General features: G+C 40.1%; 1 protein-coding gene across 2 annotated transcripts in view; it reads left to right on the plus strand.

Annotated features, from left to right (window-relative positions):
• Positions 1-19,480: 19,480 nt before the first annotated feature.
• Positions 19,481-22,018, plus strand: part of C1QTNF8 (C1q and TNF related 8) — a 24,873-nt gene continuing 22,335 nt past the window's right edge. The window contains exon 1 of one of the 2 annotated variants that reach the window (XM_072417474.1): positions 19,481-19,620. The gene's annotated coding sequence lies outside the window, so the exon portion shown is untranslated. The remainder of the gene's footprint in view (positions 19,621-22,018) is intronic. The other variant, XM_072417473.1, reaches the window with a different exon arrangement.

The following is a 22,018-nucleotide window of genomic DNA, read 5'->3' on the forward strand; positions in this document are numbered from 1 at the left end:
AATAAATGCAGCCACAGCTGCAATCATTGAGAAGATGCCCGGCACAGGAGTACTTCCTGACATTGTAATATAAGTATCTCTTACAAATGATACATCTGTATCTGTAACAAATGTATAATTTGTAAGAGATACTTATTTTACAATGTCAGGAGGTTCTCCTTTGCTGGGCATCTTGCTGTGGCTGCATTCATTGAGAAGAGTTTGCGATTCCCAGGGCACTAGAGGTTAATTAATCTCGCACGAACAGGAGAATTTCCAGGGCTGAATGCAGCTCTGGGAATCCTCCTGTTTTAATTTCCTCTTCCAATAGTTTCGTGAAATAGTTTCGCGAAATTTGCAGAACCATTAGAACAGGGGTCCTCAAACTTTTTAAACAGGGGGCCGGTTCACGGTCCCTCAGACTGTCGGGGGGCCGTACTATAGTTTGAAAAAAAAACAGGAGAAGATTCTTATGCACACTGCACAAAACGTATTTATTGTAAAAAAAACATGAAAGAACAATACTATATGCACAGCACACTTGCCGATCATTAAAAAAAAAAGTGGCGTTTACTTTGGCTTTAAAATTGCTTGAGATTATTCCTCAATTCCTATGTGCATTGGAAAATGCACAGATAAATTTGAATTTTCACTGTGTGTATTGAAAATGCAAATTTATCTTGCATTTTCCATGCAAATGAATAATCTCAAGCAATTCATTAATTTGCTTCTTTTTATACACCCTACCCTACACCCAACACTACCCCACACTTTTTATTAATTAAAAAAGGGCTGCTAAAAAAACTTTGTTAGTGTCTGCTACCTGTCACTCACTGCTGCCTTCATACATGGATCACACTGCAGCACATGTGTACATGATCAATGTGCATAGTATGTTTATACTATTTACAAATGTACATTGATCATGTACATTTGTGCAGCAGTGAGCAGGGAATGAAGGCAGCAGTGAGTCTGCTTTGCTCATACCTTCTCTGCCTGATGGCTTCAGCCCGACAGCTCCAGCGTTACCCCGGCAACAGTGGTGTCACGTCACCGGGTTCCCTGGAGTGCAGATGGCAGGCAGCCAGAACTCAGGCAGGAGAAGCAGCCTCAGCAGCCGGCGGGCCGGATGGACAACTTCAGGGAGCCGTATTCGTCCCGCGGGCCGTAGTTTGAGGACCCCTGCATTAGAAGTTTGAGGAAATTTTCATGACAATGCCAGAGGCATTATGGTAGATAGAATGCTGAAAATTTACTAAATGCATAGCAATCAGTTCTTTGGCATCACTGACTCTTCTACTTTGTTTGAGGTGGGTGTACTCATTGGCCTTCCAACAATATTTGATGTGGGTGTACTCACTGGTCCCCCAACAGATGTTAAGGTGGTTGTACTCACTGCCTCTCTAGCAGAGTCTGAGGTGGGTTTCACTGGTTTCGCAACAGACTTTAAGGGGGTTTACTCATTGGCTCTGCATAGTCTGAGGTGGGTGTACTCACTGGTTTTCAAACTGTCTCTGAGAACGGTGTACTCATTGATTTTTCACCATAGTCTGAGGTCGGTGCACTTACTGGCTTTCCAGAGGTGTCTTTCTAGGGGTGGGTATACTCGCTTTTGGGTGTACTCACTGGCTCTCCAGTCTCTATTGGGTGTTGTTTTCTAACAGTACCTTGGGAAGTTGTACTCACTCTCCAATAAAATCTGAGGTGAGTCTACGCATTGGTTTTCCAACAGTCTAAGTTGGGTGTACTCACTGGTTTTCCAACACTGTCTGAGAAAGTTGTATTCACTGATTCTCGAACTGAGTTTGAGGTGAATATGCTCACTGGACCTCTAACAGGGATATGAGAGCATATGCATAGTATGTGAACTGAACACATTTATCCTTTTAGGAATAGTGAGGGTGGAAGTTTACTGAAACACAAAGCCAAGTATGCTAGTAAGCACCGAGGGGTCAAAACTCTCATCCCAAGGGGTGTTTTAGGTATGTAATGTACAGCTGAATATACTGTACAAAGGCCAGGCATGTGTAAATTCTTTCTTCTATCTCAAATTCCACTGTTGGCATACCTTGAAAGGGATCTATTCAGTAGCCTGAGCTCCCCAAGCTCCTGCTGGCACAAAATCAGTTCAGCTGTGGAACTATGTCTATCCTCAAAGCAACCAAAGGTGGCATAGATGCAGCAGTGTAGGAAGATTAGGGTTCTGACCTACCTGTCACATGGGTAGATTTTGGTCAACCTGTTGCTGTTTTGGGCTCCAAGTCTTAGACTCCAATCCACCAAAGGACAACCATATGGAAATCCAGCTGGTAAACAGAAGGCTTGAAACCCAGCTATGCCACCATGTCTATGAAACTCACCAAACAGCACTTTTCCATTTTTTTGTTTTTTTAATAGTGAACAGTTAAAAACCCTTTCATGCCAAGAAAGTCAATAGAAGGTTGTCCTCATTAGAAAAACATCCTCCCTCAACTTTTTTTCTGGAGACAATTGTTCAATTTTGTTTTCCAGACACTTTCAGAGTAATTTTCCCCTGTGAGGGAAAAAAGCTTTAATAATGATTAAGAAAACATGAGAAAGCTTCTATGGTGTTGTTCTATACATGCACTTTCAATCCCCTTCATCTCTATGGTCTGGCCCTCACACTTCATTTCCATATCTGAAACCAAATTTTGGAAATATTGCTTCTGTTGCAAAAACTATTTTAAAAGAATAGTCCGCTTTGTAGTGCTTTATTGACTGGCTTTTGTTCCTTTTTGACAGGTCATCAGCTGATATTGTCCCTGAAGTGTATTTGCCCTGCAGTAAATTGAATCTCATTTGTGGGGTATCATGGCCGAGTGATAATGATTTGTCGGTGTTTTGTGAGTTTTCAGTTAACAATGCTTCCCTTCGGTCCTGTATACAATGGGCATCCATCATTCACAATTCAATAAAGGGATCAAGGTGCTTGGATAGTAGCTTGTGTTTCATGCGATTCTGCTACAAAAATGCTGACCGTGGGGAGATACTTGTTTGACTTGTATGACTTGTTTTATGCTTACCAAACCAGGAGGTAGACTTAAAAATTGTAAAAAATAAAAAATGCTGCAACCTTATAAAACAAACTAAATGTACTTTCTATAAATTTCTTGGCAGGATAAGTTGTGGTCTACAGCAAGATAGGTAGCTGATCTCAACCAATGTTCTTCTTCCAATGGTCCCAGGACACCTACCATCCACCACACCAATGAGGATGCTTCCATAATCTATTTGCCAACAGTTAGGCAATTACTTTTTACCTTGGGGATATTTATCTTGTAAATGGCAATTGACAGTGTACCCTAGATATGATGTATGAGTTGAAATGGACTTAAATCCCTTTAGGTCAACATAAGGTTCTACTTGAAGTTCTGAGTTATAATTAGTGATGATAGAATATGCCCAGGTGTCGTTTATTGCATGGTCAATGAACATTTTCTGCCAAGTCGGTTTGTTATGAACCTATTGAAGCAAACCTATAAATGGTCTCTGATGGAAGCCCATTTATAAGTTTCATTGCGGGAAGTATTACAATTAGTTGGTCTTTGTCAGGGCATCAGTCCCACCATTTAGAATGCAGTTTGCCACATGGCAAATTCTTTAGGGTTCACCTCTTGTGAACGCCCGTATTAAAATTTGCTGCAAAGTTGTGGTGAAATTGGACTTCATCAAAAGGTTGATGAATGGTTTCAGTCATCAATGGTCATCAATGGTTATCATCCCATCCAATCACTGAGAAGCTTGACCTAGTAATGTGAGGTAGGTAGGTGATAAATATCTGAAGTATCTTTCTAGATTCTTGTTTCTGTTGGCACCATCCCATTGGGATTTTTTTCTCGTCCTGGAATTATGGATAAAGAAAATTTTGGCCTAAAAGGAGCACTAGCTCTGGACTGCTTTCGAAGAGGTGGTGTGTAGAGGTGAATGGTAAGGAAACATTCAATATGGGTCAAATTTGGTCAAATCAGTTAAAAAATCTTACCAGATTTGGAAATTACAAGCCAGAATTTGAATATTTTTTTTGACCCCTATTATATCTGGTATAGGTATATGGGAATAGAAGGGCTTGCTCAACATAGCCACCAGTCAATCCCAACACTGGACTCAGCCCTACTTTACCTGCCATTACCCCCCTTTATCAAACCTTCCTGCCCAAAACAAACACTTCACATCTGAAGAGCCCGTCATGAATAAATGGCAGTCAAAATAGGATTTCTTGAGACTTGATTGAATCTTACATACCAGTCACATTTTCTACATGCCTTCAGATTTGATCTGATTTGAATAAATTGTTCACATCTTGTTGAAGAAAGCACAAAGCGAACACGGCTGACATATTTTTAGAACACATAATTAGATGACTCAAGATAAATGTAGAAAAATCTACAATTATGTAATTACTGAACCCTAGGCACATATAAAAGGCATATATTAGTGCATATCTGGAATTATTACTATGTCATGCATTATATTGTATTGAAAAACAAGCAGTGTAGGTCCGAAAATTTGGACTGGTATTCTTCACCTGCAGCCCCATACAGCAGTCCTGGAGTGTAGGAGGTACAAACAGTATATGGAGCCAATCAGTCCCAACCATGTCCTAACAAGAAGCCTGCTTATAGGAGGAGAGATAAGCTCGTCAATGTGGAGACTCCTCCCCTTCTGACTTTACTGCCTGATACGGGATACATAAGCCAAATATCCTAGGAGGCTCCTCTGATCTCAAGCATGTGCAAAATGGACTTTCCTCTTCTGTAAAAAAGAAAGAAAGAAAAAGAGTGCTGACCTTATGCATGTGCAGTAAGATTGGCAGCATCACCCAATCTCGTGCCTGCGCAATGCAAGATCAGATGACGGAGTAAGAAGAACCCAGAAGAAGAAGAGGATAACAGTGCCTGGTGTCAAGTCCGTGCCAGAACAAAGAAGGACCAGATGGCACGGGACTGAGTGGACTAGGTTTCCACCTATTATTATCTTATGTTTTTTACGTCACGCTTATCCCTACCCTTTTTAATTCTACTTCCAAAATACTCAGGTGTGCTGTTTCCAGTGGGTACCCAAAGGACGTGTATGTGTATTTTGTCATTACAAAAATCGTGTTCAGTACTAGTACATTCCCATTTTCTCAATGCTCTATCTCTCAAAAATGCTATTCATAATCGTAATGGGCACCCAGGTGTGTAGAATGGAACTTGGCACTGAGATCTCACCTATACAGTCCCTGAGAAATATAAGGAACCAGATGGCTCCATTCTCTAGTTCTGCAAAACGCGTTGTACCTTTTCTTTGGAATGACCCTTTAAAAGACCAATGAGGCCATTTCAGAAAGCTTGGATGGGTTTTGAATAGTAGGAGTTAACACATTTTCCTCCAGAAATACTTCACAACCTATTATTGGGCATGTAGCTTTCTGGCTTCATCAGATTCTCTGAAGATAATTTACCAATCAAATAAGCACAATACAGGAGCACTTAAGGAAATTAGCACCTGAAATTGCTGCAAAATCTAAAAACCACTTTCCAGGAAAAAGAGAACAGATGGCTTCTATGAATAAACATAGAAAGGCTGATTGATTCTGTTATTTTCTAAAACCAAACTTTTATCTAGGCTTTCAAGGTTACGGCTGTCCTTTGGGATATCACTGCCCCATGACCTAACCCCCCAGGACTGCCAATGGCCACATACTGACACGTCATAGAGTGTTATTATTCTGTGACTTGCTAGTATTAACCATTAGATACTTGCAAGTGGAAACAGTTTAAAAATCCAGCTAATAATCCTCAAATGGGAATATGTGGGGTTATTCGGTATTATGCCCACGACAAAAAAATCATAATACAATATTGTTTCCTAATTTATTTAGTCCTGCAGATATGAATCTAAATATTCAAACATAATATGACATTGTTGTTTATCCATCCAGTACGTAAAGGGATAGACATAGTGTGCTTTTTTGTATTTGCCCCAAAAAACTGTTTGTTACAGGCCTCAGTAGCTTAAACTGAATTAAAATTCCAGAATTAAAATTAGACATATTCAACAACCAAGCTTTACCTGTTTAATTTTCAGTTTCATAGTCTGTTTCTGGCCAATTTTGGTGCCCCAAGTAAGGTGACCAATCCCAAGCTCCACCCATGTGAGGAAGACAGCCCTAGAGTTAACAATCTCCAAAATACAGGGCTGCCATGAAGGGAGAACAAGGGGTACTTCTCTACCAGGCTTGATCAAGAGAGCTCTATTTTTAGGGTGCTGGAACTTTTAGATATGGAGGAAGGAGGCGACATATGGGGCTCAGAAATTTCAGATGCATTACTAAGGGATAGTGATAATTTACTTGCCAAATTTTTAAGGTTACCCCAGCAGTATTCACTCTCTCAAGAAAACTAGAGAACTGCACCCTGCATTGTAGACTTGTACTCAATATTTGCAGCCCAAACTCCATCAAATGACATACCTTGTCCCATCTGCTGGTTGCACCTCTTCTTCCACCCCGGACCTATACCATACTAAGTGTGCCACTTTTAACATTCACCCACAGCACCCGTGCCACACAAGCAAGAAAGAAGGTTTTTTTTTGTTGGGTTGGCCATATCAGAACTGGAGAATGCAGTCTGTGGACAGCTCTGACATGTTCTGTCTGGAACATGGCTATTCTGGGAGGTTGGGGGTAGAGTGGGGAGGAAGAGTGGGGCAACATCCCCCTGGCTGACCACTTATTTCACAATACCAGCCCCAATTTCATGCTTCACTGACAATGTTTTATTCAATCGTTCCATTGTAACTCAGAAATGACTCCGGCACCTATTTTTCATTCCGTCGCTATCCATCTTTCTTACGCCTAGCATAACACCTCCTGTACTTCTCAGAAAGCACAATTAAATTTGTCTGCTCAGAGGCATGGAACAGCTGCATTACCGTACAGTGAAATTCTATTAATGTAATGAATAGAAAAGAAACATAATCAGATTTTCAGTTAATAATATTGAATACTACATCCACTAACTGCCCGCAGAAATGAAAACACATATGAAGTGCAAAAATAAAAAAAGCCACTTTCTGGTTTCAAATATAATCCCTCTATGGTGTCTGAAGCAGCCAGGTAGTGTTCAGATTTAAATATTTAAGCTTTGTATCGGCTGTGCCGGTTGGAGTCTGCAGGGCAAGCATAATAATTACCTAAAAGCCTTTGGATTTCCAACTGTAAAATAATTTTGTGATGGTGTAAAATATTATAAGATGGCCTACGAGTGCAATTTATGTTTTTCTTCCAACACTTGGATTCAGTTATTAATCCGGACATTACCAGTTTGTATAATTCACCTGGGTGCTCTGGTTTTCTCCCACAATCTAAAATAGACAGATGAATTAACTTGGTTCCATGAAACCTAAGCATAGTGAAATTGTGTGTCTGGTATATAAAGTATAGTGAAAGTTCCTCTAGGGCGGGCACTAATAAATTATAGTTCAATGTTCATGACTGTCCAACTTCAGTTCCCAAGGGCCACACACAAGCCAGGTTTTTCTATAGAAACAGTAATTTTCTGACTGAACCACATTCCCTATTTAATGTACAGCGCTGCGTAATATGTTGGCGCTATATAAATCCTGTTTATTAATAATAATAATAATAATAATCAGCCAAAAATTGCTGTCTTGCAAAACTCTTGAGGACCTAATGCTTTGGGGGAATTTTTTTTCAGTCATTTTACAACTATGCTATATATAACCTGGAATGATTTGATCCAATTAAAAGGATAGCACTGCCCCTTTCTCTATCTAGCTGATAGAGCCCTAAATGTATCTCAGTAAGTGAGATTCAGTATTAAAAAGCTTAGCGTGCACCAGAAAAAATGTTGTCCCTATTTGTCTTGGTAATTAGTGTTATTGGGGCAGAATGTGATGGAAAATTTGACACATGCCACCAGGGCAAAAGATAATATCTTCTAGTATGCACATTCACTGCCTGGCCAAAGCAAAAAATGCTCTCCAATCCTGTGGGGGCAGTGTTATGATCTGGGGTATCTGTAAGTGTTATAATCTGGGGTACGTGTAGCGACATTGTTATAATATGAAGAGCCTGTAAAGGCAGCGTTATGATCCTGGGTACCTGTGGGACAGTGTTATGATCTGGGGTGCCTGTGGGGGCAGTGGTATAATATGAAGGCCCTGTAGAGGCAGTGTTATGATCTTGGGTACCTGTGGGACAGTGTTATGATCTGGGGTACCTGTGGGGGCAGTCCTATGATCTGGGGTGCCTGTAGGGACATTGTTATATTATGAAGAGCCTGTAGAGGCAGTGTTTTGATCTTGGGTACCTGTGGGACAGTGTTATGATCTGGGGTACCTGTAGAGGCAGTGTTATGATCTGGGGTACCTGTAGAGGCAGTGTTATGATCTGGGGTACCTGTGGGGGCAGTCTTATGATCTGGGGTGCCTGTAGGGACATTTTTATAATATGAAGAGCCTGTAGAGGCAGTGTTATGATTGTGGGTACCTGTGGGACAGTGTTATGATCTGGGGTACCTGTGGGACAGTGTTATGATCTGGGGTACCTGTAGAGGCAGTGTTATGATCTGGGGTACCTGTGGGACAGTGTTATCTGGGGTACCTGTGGGACAGTGTTATGATCTGGGGTACCTGTAGAGGCAGTGTTATGATCTGGGGTACCTGTGGGACAGTGTTATGATCTGGGCTGCTCATGGGGGCCGTGTTTTAACCTGGGGTTGCTTTAGGTGGTCCAGTCTAGGTCCAGTAACATTTCCAAAACCTGAGGTCAGCTGATTTCCTGAATATACCAAATGACCAGATTTTTCCATTCCATTTTTATTTTCCATATTGGCATGGACATATTCTAAGATGACAATGCCAATTATTTATTGGGCTCAAATTGTGAGAAAATGAAGGAGCAAAGGACAGCAATGATCTGACTCCCATTATCATAAATAAATGAATGAAACTTTGCATGGAAAAAAATGTTGTGACATTGCATAAGTTTATATACATGGTACATATGTACATCTTGAGTTTTTTCTAAATCATGAAAAATAGCCACGTACTTGGTGAACCGTGAGCTTCTTAGTTGTATATAGGAGGCCAATAAAGTCACTGCTACCTCTGACTCCCGGTCTTGCCCCAGGTTTGGATGTTTTGTACATATCATGCATGTGCTGCTCACTGTTTTCTCTTTGCTGGAGAGAAAGCTGTACCTGAGGACCTACAGTTCAAGGATCTCCCCACTTATTTATTTTGTAGATTTGTGCTTCCTCCATCGCTGCTGCTACTCCTTGATCATCACCTCACCAGTCATTAGATGACCAGTTCTCAGCACTAAAATCAGAAACCAAATGGCTGCTCCTCCAATGTGAGATTAATGAGAATATCATTTTCAAGTTTATGGCCCCTGACAATCACCAGTCAATAAGATAACTGCCCACTGTTTAACTCAACATCAGGCTCAAAGTTTCATTGGCAACCATCATCTGTGATCACGTTGTGTATTATACCTGCTGTGTACCTTAATACATATTCAGCAAAGGTTTCTTTGGTTCTTGTAGAACCCAACCAATGTTGAACATTCAGGTTTTTCTTTTGGAATAAAATAGGAAAACCACTTTTAGGTACCATAGTCAACCATAGGCGACCAGTTTTGGGTTTGCTAACCCGAAAAAAATTCAACAAAGCTATTTTTAGCCTGCAATAAAGGAGTCTGGTTTTTGAGTAATGGGCAAGCATTTATCCACTCTGAAAAACAGACGTAATTATGTTTTTCAAATGATCATTTCTCAACGCTCTTTTTTTCTTTACGTTTTAACACCCCAGTGAGCCTTTCAGAAAGATCCTAAATGGAACCTGAATCATCAATAGTTATAACAGTGACAACATAATTATTCATAAGAAAGCCAATTTCTTATCTTCGGGAGATATAGAAGGACGCCACATTCACTCAATTAACAGAGGAAAGCTGTGAGAGCTCATAATGGAGTTCACAGGTTTAAATCAGGAGGTTTATTAATCTTCCTTGTCTCTGCACCTGATTCTCTATTGTTCAGCTGAATGTGGAGCTTCTGCAATAATTGGGCCCAAAGATAAGTCACCGTGCACCCGGCACACTGCCATTTTTAAGGCCTTGTAAAAAGAGATGAGGGGATAATTAAATTGTATAGTTGCCTTTTGGTTTGTCTGCATGAATACCTTCCTGATATATAATTGTGTACAATAAAAAGTAATAATAAGCAATGATAAAGTTCTGCTATATGGCTGTGCTCAGGCTTTGGATACAGAATCCAGCTGAGCACTCCTTTGTTTCATCGGATGGTCCCACTATTGGAAGTTTTGTAGGCAGACGATTCTTTAGCAAGGTTCTTATTTTTTACTGAGGAATATTTCTCTCTATTTCATCTTATGTTGATTTGGCCAGTGGTGGACAATAAGTGCCTGGAAATCTTTTTTCATTCGCTTTAGAGACAGCTGTCAGTTTTTTGTCATTGTCTAGATCTCTTTTCCAAAGTCCCTGTCCTGTTTGGACTGGATTACCAGAATATCATATAAAGAATATGCGTTAAAAAAATAAAGAATAGCAATGCAAAGCTGACTTCTATTCCATATTTTTTTTAAAACTTGGAAGAAGAGAAAAAAAAAGCATGAAGGAGAAGGGAAAGAATGAGAGGAGAAAAGGAGAGACACGGAGGAGAGAAATAGGGAAATGGGGGAAACAGAGAGAAACAGAAAGAGAGGGTGAGAGGAGAGAGAGAGAGAGAGAGAGAGAGAGAGAGAGGGGGGTTCAGAAGGAATGAGTGAGAGAGGGAGGTGAAAGGAGAGATGAAAGAAAGAGAATGGGGAATGAGGAGAGAGATGTGAGGGTGGAAAGAGAGAAAAGGGAGATAATGATGGGGAAGAAGAAGAAGAAGAGAGAGGGACATTAAGAAAAGAAAAAAGAGTGAACAGGAAGAGAGAGAGAGGGAAAGGAAAGAAAGAAAGAAAGAAAGAAAGAAAGAAAGAAAGAAAGAAAGAAAGAAAGAAAGAAAGAAAGAAAGAAAGAAAGAAAGAAAGGAAAAGTAAGAGATATATAGAGCAATAAAGAAAGGAAGAGAGTGAACAGGAAGTGACAGAGTGAACGAAAGAGAAAGAAAGGAAGAGAAAGAGAGAAAGAAAGAGTGAACAGGAAGATAAGAGAGAGAGAAAGAAAGAAAGCAAGAGAAAGGAAGGAAGAGAAAGAGAGAAATCAATAAATTAGGAAAGAAAGAGTGAACAGGAACAGAAGAAGAGAGAGAGAAATAAAGAAATAAAGAGAGAAAGAAAGAAAGAAAGAAAGAAAGAAAGAAAGAAAGAAAGAAAGAAAGAAAGAAAGAAAGAAGAAAGAGAAATTGTGTGTGTGTGAGAAAGAACAAAAAAAAAGAGAGAGAGAGAAGGACAGAAAGAAAGAGCGATCATAAAGAGAGCGTGAGAGAACAGAAAAAGAGAGAGAGAGAACATAAAGAAAGAAAGTGAAAATGAGAGAGAAAAAGAGGAGCAAAGAGAGAGACAGAAGGAAAGAAGAAAGAAAAAACAAAGAGTATTTTAAAGCTATAAAGTTCACATTACAACTTCACTCCTCATTATTCATTCAGTATGAAAAAGTCCTTTCAGGTGACACCAGCAGACTTTTATACATAATTTCACAAGCTGTCTGATATGTTTGATTTAAACCACTGTTTTTCTCACAGAGGACAATCTCTGCCACTTCTCTTTCTTCCTCCAGTCTCCTGAGAATATTGTATTCAGTGTGTGTCCGAATTATTTTTCACCATAAGTGCCTTGTGGTACAGATTTCTGACATGATTCATACAATGCTGTAATAACATGCACAATGGATGAAGCTGTACAAAGGAATCTCATTTTGGTTCCTGCTGAGACTATGAGCAAGAGAAGGAAGCCAGGACCACATTTAATTTCCATCATCTCGAAAAGTGGAACTGAACTGTCATACCTGCTGCGGATGGGCTTGCTTTTGGGCTGAGGTTTAATTTAATTTTGCTTTTTTCCCCCTCTGGGTTACAATGGAAGGAGCAGCTTTTGAAGATGATTAAAACATTTTCTTTGTCCACACACAGTGGAGGGAGATATTTTGTAGCTGGAGCATAGTGAAGATGTTTTAGGTAGATGACATGCCGAATGCATCTTGTCAGTCTCTATTTTATAATTAGTGTGTCTGTGCCCAGACTACTATGTGCTTCTAACTAAAAGAAAAAAAAACACCTACTAACCTCTATAGCTGCAGGCACTGTGAAGTCATTCATCCCAAAGATTACAACAGAGACGTCAAAATTGCTTTTACTGGATTTCTACAGCTTATATCACTTGCTTTTTCTATACATTAAAAGACTGGCAGACTGCCAAATCCCTGCTGCAAGACAAAAAAGGAGCTATATATATATATTTATATATATATATATATATATATATATATATATATATATTTATATATAAAACCATATTTTTCTGCAATTTGTGTCCCACTGGAACAAAAATTCCCCTAGGTAGATTTCCCCTTTATTCCTGTTCTGGTGACAGATATATTTTTCCCCATATTCTGTCCTCATTATGTTGGTCTATGAGTGTTGTAAAGTTTGAAGGACCGTTTTGCCTTCGAGACTATTTAATTTTTCATAGTATAGAATAAACGAGGCTCTGGAAACATCTCTCAGGGACTTTGGTTCATATTGACAAGATAGCAACATGCAATTGCTGCAGATTTTTTGGCTGCACGTTCCTAATGTCCCTATTCCACCACATCCCAAAGGTGCCATTGGACTGGGATATAGAGACTGTGGAGGCCATTTGAGTCCAGTGAAGTCATGTTTATGTTTATGAAACCAGGCTGAGCTTTGTTCCATGGCATGTTATCCTGCTGGAAGTAGCGATCATAAGATGGGGATACTGCGGTCATAAAGGGATGGGGAGAGTCATCAACAATACCAAGGTAGGATGTGGAATTTAAACAATGTGCAATTGCTACTAAGAGGCTTAAAGTGTGCCAAGAAGATATCACCTACACCATTACACTTCCAGCATCAGCCTGACCCTTATACAAAGCAGGATGGAGCCATGCTTTCATGTCGTTGATGCCACATTCTACAGCATGCAGCAGAAATCAAAACCCATGATGCCAGGCATTGTTTTTCCAGCCTTCTCTTGTCCAGTTTTAAGGAGCCAGTCGGAATTGTAGCGTTGGATATCTGTCCTTAGCTGACCGCTTTGACACCCCGATGTGGTCTCCTGCTGCTGAAGCCCATCTGCTTCAAGGTTCACCCTGTTGTGCATTTGGAGATGCTCTTGTATAAACCTTGATTGTAAGGAATGGTTAAATGAGTTATTGTTACCATTCTATTAGAAAATACTCAAGCCAACCTTCCTGGCAACAACGATGGCCTTTCTCACCCATTCTAATGCTTGGTTTGTACTTTAGCAGATCTTCTTGGCTTCTTGGCTATGGAGTTCCCGCCATAAAATTGGCTGCTTGGATAATAACATTACCAAACAGTTGAATGGGTGTGCTTAAAAAAAAGGGGCCAATGAACATTCCATATTATGGGCGCAGATGCATTCAAACCTAACAGGTCAATGGTTCAGCCCAATGAATTGTCATAATTTACTTTGAATAATTTTATTTATCAATTTTCCCTCTATTGATAACCCTACAATCCACACAGGTGACCAAAATCTCCAATAACAAAAGAAAAGAAGTAGTGGAGGAGGTATCAGTCCAATTTTTGGAAGTTGGTGGTTAATGTCTCACTTTTACTCTACTTACAAAATTGCCCATGTGACTTCAGCCTAACCCAACCCTTCATCCAACCTGCCCTTGGCCCTGAACAATGTTTTACTATTTGATAATTTTGTATCAGCTGAAGAGTTAAAAAATTTCTCAGTTTTAGCATAGACATTTTCTTTCATGGCAGCTGTTGATATTCATTATCATAATCACCACTGCATAAAGTGAGAGGGGCGTCAATGGAAAGTGTTATATAAACATATGATTAACTTATCGAGCTGCGCTCCGTTATGAAAATATTACAAATATACTCAATTGCATTAAATCTTTAGCTGTTGATTTAGCACTTTAAGAGCCTGTGTGGGCGCACATTAAATTTGCTTTCATCGATAGTTTGAGAAGCTTCTGAATCAGAACTCATTGACGGCTGCATTTGACCTGTGGTTGACTTCTTCTGACCTACTCCAAGCTGTTTTTGTATTCCCAAAGCGTTATATCAGAGAAGAAGCAGTTCTAACACGCATAGCATTCCATGGAACAGGCCCTTTAAATGCTTTCCAATAAAACCCAGGACTCTTGTCATATGAACTCATTCTCTCAGCGGAAATCTTTTATGATGGAATTAATGGCAGCTCGTTGGAGTGACTGGTTTGTCAGGGATCCAACTATAACAAAAAACAAATGAGACGGTGAATTCAAATAGCAGGAAAATAAACTGAGAGCTGTGTGGAAAAATGCTGCTTGTTTTCCATGTAATACAATAAAAACAGGTTGGCTTGAAGCCTACGGATGTGATGGTGACCCTTTGTGCACCATGTTTGATGCTATATGAGATGGTGTCCGCCATTAAATGTCAGTTTAGCTATTACAAGACTATAAGAGGTAGGAAAACCATATGCACTCCTCCAAAATCTAACCAGTTTGGAGGCAAAAGTGACGTTTTCTCTATGACATTATGGGTAAGGGGCTAGGACAAGGAAGTCCTTTATAAATATCCATTGGGTCAAATAAACCACAATGCCCACCCACAACTAAAACACCCCTGGAACGGGTCTTTAAATGCCCCTAAAATGTTTTTTAGGATGCTCAATGCATTTTTAATATAATATTATTATAATTTATATTATTTAAGTAAATAAACCCATGGGGTCCATCCACAACTAACTTTAAACTTTAAATCCCCCTAAAATCTCCTTTATTACATTCAATGCACAGAAGAAGGTGATCCTTTTTAATTATCTAAAAATGTAAATTCATAGTGCCCACGTACAATTAAAATACCTCTGTAACTAATCCTTTAACCTTCTTTATGGGAATATTACACAGAAGAATAATATTATTTTCCAACATATAAATATATAATTACATTGGGGCCACTTACTACTAAAATACCCGTGCAACTGGTTTTTAAATGCCCTTGAAATCTCAAATGCTCAACTAATACAAAAAGGTGATTCTTATTTAACTTATAAATGACTATTTCCAATGGTGCCCACAGGAACTGCTCTTTTAACGCCCCTGAAAAGTCAACACAATCTGACATTTTTAATATATAAGTATAAATTTTCATGTTGCCAAACCCACATCTTATACCCCATGGAACTGATCTTTAAATGCCCCTAAACCACACACACAAGAAGATGATCCTTTTGAACAAATAAATAATTTTATGGAGCCAAGCCACAACTAAATCCCCTCCTATAATTGGTCTTTAAATGCCCCTAAAACCTTTTTAAGGGGCTCAACACATAAGAAAATGTATAAAAGTATATTTTTCCATTATGTCCACCAACAACTAAAATAACTCTGGAACTGGTCTTTAAGTTCCCCCCGAAAATCTTCATTAAACTCAACACACACAGGAAAGTGATCTTTTTTTAAAACATATGAATTTATAAATCCATGATGCCCATTTACAACTAAAATACCCCTGGAAGTGATGTTTAAATGCCCCTCAAAGCACAAAAGAAGGTGAACCTACCTACATATAAATATATTTTTATTTGTGCCAACCCACAACTAAATTATCCTTGGAACTAATCTTTAAAACTTTCTTTACGAGTCTCAACAAACAGATTATTCTTTTCTAACATATAAATATAAAATTCCAAGGAGCCTACTCACTCCTTAAATGCCCTTGGAAGGGGTTTTGTTATTACCAAGGTGCCTATCACAGCTAAAACATACCTTTAAGTGCCCCAAGAATAATTTAAAACCTTCAACATGTAAAAAAAAGTTTGATTTGTTTACTATACAAATACCTCTGGAACTGGTCTAGAAATTCCCCTTAAGTCTTCAAGACACTCAACACAAGAAGATGTCCCTTCAAGACATAAATAGAAAAGTTCTTGCAGCTCACCTACTATTACAATTCCATGGAAATGTCCTTTAAATGCCCCTGAAATCTTCTTTAGGATGCTCAATTCATACAAGAAGGTGATTCTTTTTGAACTTATAAATGGATATTTCCATGGTGCCCACTACAATTAAAATACCCCAGAACTGGTCTTTCAATGCCCCTGAATCCTTGTTAAGGGGAGATGGCTCTTTTTAAACATATAAATACATTTTGCATTCCTAAGCCCTATACACTAATAAAAAAGCCCTCAAACTGGTCTTTAAGTGCCCCTAAAATCTTCTTCAGGACACTCATCTCACACAATAAAGTAGTTGTTTATAACACATAAATGTATAATTCCACTGTGCTCACCTACAACTAAAATATCAACTGGTCTTTAATTGCTCCTAAAATCTTCTTTTGGAGGTTCAACTCATATAAGAAGGTGATCTAGGAAGATGGCCCTTTTTCAACATATATAGATATAATTCCATGGTGCCCACCTACAGCTGATATACCCCTGCAACTGGTCTTTAAATGCTCCAATACCTTTTTTAAAACACTCGACAAACCCAAGGGGCGATCTTTTTTTCAAATATGAATTTATAAACCGACGGTGCTAAAATATTCCTAGAAGTGATCTCTAAATTGTGCCATTGTGCCAACCTACAGCTAAGAATGAGTACACAAATGCAATAATTAAAAATAATAAAAAAGACTGAGCGATGCATAAACAAGCACTGTACATACAGCACCATTTTTGCTCAATAGTTAGGGGAGTAGGGAGAACGATGGAGCGGCACCCCGCTGTGCTCTCTCCCCTTCACTTCCATTATGATTGTTCCTCGTTCGTCGTCTGTGGGTCCGCCAGGACTGGTGATGGAACGACTGACAATGAGTGCTGTACACACGCCAGATTCTCGTATGATATCAGCCCTGAGGTGATTATTGGACGGGAATCATCTGACGTGTGTACGTAGCCTAATCTTTAAATGCCCCTAAAACCTTTGGAGCCCCAACACACCAAAACATGAAGATAAATTAATTCAGATTCTTTGGATGTCTTCGCTCCCTCTGCGGCCCATATGTCATTGGTTTCCGCAGATGTTTCCGAGTCTTTCCATGCATTGTTCTTCTCCAGACCAAGCCCGGGAGCTGGGAGACGGAGATTTACCTGTTTGATGTACGTAATTCCCTGTTTATTTTATTTTCTCTTCATGTCTGCCCCTTTCCTATAAAAGCCCTCCCTGCCGCCTGTTTTCTTCCCCAGATGTGAATTGCATTGTGAGTTAGACTTTCATCAGTGCGGTCTTTGTGAACTGTGCGCTCATCCTTGTCTGTTTCTGCATCGCTGTGCCTGTCTTGTGGTGAGGACCATTGTTACATATGAATAGAACAGTGTGCTCTCCTGTAAAAAATAAACACACCTATTCTCTGAATGCCCTAGAGCAATTCAATGGCATACATGGAACGCAGGAGACCAATAATGTAGTTATAAACTCTACAGCTAAAATCTCCTACAGGCTGGTACATCTAACAGAAGTTGTTTTTTATTATCTGTAGCTCTGGTTGTATTTATGTCAGGGGATCCTACCATGGAGGTGACCACGCTTCATCCCTGTTTCCTAAATGGGCTCACGAGTTGTCACCCTGACACAAGCTGTCCTGAACAATGCTGTCACCGTGCAGACATTGGCCTGATTTAATAAAGCTCTCCAAGGCTGGAGAGGATACACTTTTATCAGTGAAGCTGGGTGATCCAGCAAACCTGGAATAAATCTGGTCCAGGATTGAAAACATTTGCTAACAAATAGCAAATGACTTTTACGAAAACCATTCCAGGTTTACTGGATCACCCAGCTTCAATGAAAAAAGTGCATCCTCTCCAGCCTTGGAGAGCTTTAATAAATCAGGGCCAGTGGGTGTGGCTTATGAAAGCTCTCCAAGACTGGAGAAAATAGATTATCATGGGGGAACCTGGGTGATCCAGCAAATGATGGAGGGCATATGGACAGGACGTGGCTACTAAGATGAAACTAAGAGGATAAAACTAGGTATTTTATTAGCAAACTCATATACTTTCAGATCCATCCCATCCATCAAGCCATTCTGATATTTGCATAAGGAAACCCATTAGGAGGAGTACTGAGGCTATTCTATGCAATGCAGGTGGGAGGGGCCAGCAGGGTGTTTTGCATGACTTCCTAAAAACATTGCAGTTCTGTTGGCCCCACAAGCCATTATCTGCCTGATTTGAGGCAAATTATAAGCAGATACATTTAGGAATATATGTCTATGGTGTTTATATACGAAGGGGTGCTGAGAAGTTCCTGGCTTTGCCCCCTTCCAGATGACATAGAAAAATGAATGTGGGGGCATATGACAGCAATATATCTTAGTATGTAACTGTGCAAATATCAGGTCTTTGCAATTCTTAAAACTGTTTTTTTCTTTTAGTGAGAAACTGTGATGGCAGAGGCACAAGCAAGTTTCACGTCGTTGGAGTTACGGGTTATCACCACTATCCTAGACATGCCCAAGCTTTCAGCGAAGTGGGTGCCAAAATGTTTGAACAGTAATCAGAAGAAGGAACGAGTTGAAGCATCCAAAGACGTTTTGGCCCATTTTGAAGCAGCACAGGACTTTTTGGCTAAGTTAGTGGCTGAGGATGAAACCTGGCTCCACATCTATGATCCTGAAACCAAGGAACAGTCAACGGAATGGCGCCACAGTGGGTCCCCCCAGCCGAAGAAGTTCCGAACCCAGAAATCAGCCAAAAAAGTCATGGTGTCCGTTTTCTGGAACAAAGACTGTATTCTGTTGGTGGACCACCTACCTCAGGGCTCTAGTATCACCGGACAGTAATATGCTAACCTCCTAGACCAGCTGAAGGAGGCAATTAAGATGAAACGCCGTGGAAAGTTGACCAAACGGATCCTTTTTTTGCAGGACAATGCACCTGCTCACACATCCAACGTTGTGGCTGCCAAATTGAACACCCTGGGTTTTTAATTGGTCCACCATCCCCCCTATTTACCTGACCCGCACCTTCGGACTATTATCTGTTCCCGAATTTTAAGAAACACCTGAAGGGGCTTGTGTCAGGGTGAGGACGTTGAGGACGTTTCTGACGTCAAAGATGCTGCTGAGAGTTGGTTTGCGGCCCAACCAAAGGACTTTTATTTGAACAACTACACATCAGTCTCGGGGGGGAAATGTTGAATAAATGTGTTATTTCATAACTCTGGCTCTCTTCTTTCTGGGCAAAGGCAGGAACTTCTCAGCACCCCCTTGTATATCTATCCAGATTTTAGGCTCAGTGAATGTTCTTTTTCCTAGGAAAATTACAGCAGCCTTGGAATGTGATAGCTCTGCACTATTTATATCACAGAAACAACAAGGGGCCATCCGGGGTGTCCTGAGTAACCTCATGTGAAGACACCGCCCCTGTCTTTTGTGTTGTTGTTGGATATAGGAAGTGCAGACCTACTGGATTTAGGAAGAAGAGAGGAGGACGGAATTCTGTGCTCAGGTGAGTCTGATGCACCAATGCAGGACATGCACTCCCCAATGCAGACAGGCTGCAAAGATCTATAAAATTCCTATGTATTGGGGGTCCATGGGGGTTTCATGAGGATTCCAAAGACATCTATTACATGTATAACCCTAAAAGTATCCATCTCCCCTATCTTATCCCCATTCTCTTCCCTAGAGGGGTCAGATATTTACATTTGAATTTAGCATAATGCCTAATATTTATTTTTCTATTTATGTTTATATGGTAAATATTGTATATTGTTTTATTATGTGGTTCCAAGATTTTTTATAAAAACAAAAATTACACCGGTCAGGTTTTATTCCTTGGACTTGTATATTTTTTTTCCAAAACAAACACACTGTTGCTGAAAGTTTTGCTGAATGTTTCATTTGGAGTTGGGCTTTCATTTCAAAGTCCTTTTAAATCTTCATCTTAGACCTCGCTGTTCACAAAATGCCAACCCTGACATGTGATTTGATTACATTGTGGTCACTCTTTCTGGAAAAGTAACAGATCTACTGGCAGGATCAATGTTGTGTTTCATTATTATAAGTATTCAAATATAACCAATTCATTGGAGGATGCCGATTACTGCACAGCTAAAAGAGAGACAATTGGGGAGAAGGGGGGATGGGGAATTTGGGTTTAAAGGGCATTACCTTGAAATGAAGGGTTATTTGCATCTCTTCTGTGTTCCTTCACATTCTTCTTCTTCCTTCTACCCAGTGCTATGTGCAATGATGATGTCTAGGGGAGCATAAGGTTACGGGTGGCCGACATGCAGTATTGGGTATGGCATGGGGTGCTGATTGGCCTCTTTAATCAGATATTAGTCTTCTGGATCTGTTTCTGCTGGCAAAAAGCAACATGTGTACAGTGGTCCCCCATTGTTGTTCATCAATCTGCCATCAATGACCAAACAGGAATCACCTATGGAGGAGAGCACAGGAGAGTTCCGCTCACTTATCCTCCCCCTCTCCTCTCCATGGTTATTTACCTGTCAATACAGTCATTTACCTGTCATTGGAAACAACCACAAAAGATCATTTATATCAGTCAAATGACATCTGTACTGGGCTTAACACATTTATTGACCTACAATAGTTGGATGGAGCACATACAAAGACACAATCACGCTCAGAGATTAGCACAGCATGACTTTTCTAGGCACCGGACCAGAAACTAGACTGCTATCCTGACCGCCTAATCCTGCCCTTCCTTCCTGATAATAAGCTGGCAGCTTTTCCATCCAGAACATATAAATATTGGGCACTGTAACGGAACAATTGTACAATATCACAGGCAGGGTGGTAAATGGATCAAATGCCTTACCAATCCCAAGCTAAATGGGGAAATTTCAGCTCTTAATGGTCAATGTTTGAAAGAAGAGCAAAAAGGTTTTTCTTGGAATTGTAAAGGATTACGCTGCATTTTTTTTCCATTGATTGGTTGTAACTGTTAGCTGATCACATTGAGTTTATTTGCCATGTTTAGGCTTTTTTCAGACATGTAGTCTAAAACTGTGTACCTAGCCACCCATGGGCACCCATACCACTTCAGCTTTTTGTAGTCCAGTTAGGTTCCATGGAGTTCACTGGGGTAAGGAATGTGGGCCATCCCTAATCTTCTAGCAACAATGGCAACCAAATGGCAATGCAATGCAGAGGAGCTCAGTGCAGTTGGAATGTATCCCCATTCAAGCCAAAGGAAGCCACTCAAGACCAGGCAGAAGCTACATTGCACTTTGAATATAAACCTAAACAAACAACACATGTACCTTTTAATATTCTGTTAGCAATCAGCATTTTCACCCAGCAGCAGACAGAACCTTGAGCATACATATAAAGAGTCCTGTACATAGTTGAGATGGAAGTTTGGCTGCCAGGTAAGCTCTTTGCACCAGGGAGGGGGGAATGACATCCCACCCAACAAATCTACAAAAACTCCAGGACACTGAACAGAACTTATTATTGATCTGGGGAAAATATATACAAATCATGGAGCCCTAAAGCTGAGGAACCTCGGTGGCACCTATCATCCCTCTCCTTCGTTCTCCCTCACTCTCTCTCTCTGTCCCCCTTCCCAGATTTGAACTTCTTTCCTATTAATCCTCAATTTCTGGCCTGGAAGCAGGATGGAGAGCCCATTCATTTCTTCCAAGACACTCCGGGCCTTGATCCCAAATAAAGAGTTGCAAATCAGAAGCAACACAACTATTACCAGCTTTATCTAAGCCCTTCATCATCGCTTTCCAAGGTGAAAATGTTGCCAAATACCCTCTGGATATGGTCTCACATTTCCCAATATGCTACTATCTATCTATCTATCTATCTATCTATCTATCTATCTATCTATCTATCTATCTATCTATCTATCCATCCATCCATCCATC

The sequence above is a fragment of the Pyxicephalus adspersus genome, chromosome 7 (assembly GCF_032062135.1).
Source record: "Pyxicephalus adspersus chromosome 7, UCB_Pads_2.0, whole genome shotgun sequence".
Classification (NCBI taxonomy): Eukaryota; Metazoa; Chordata; class Amphibia; order Anura; family Pyxicephalidae; genus Pyxicephalus; species Pyxicephalus adspersus.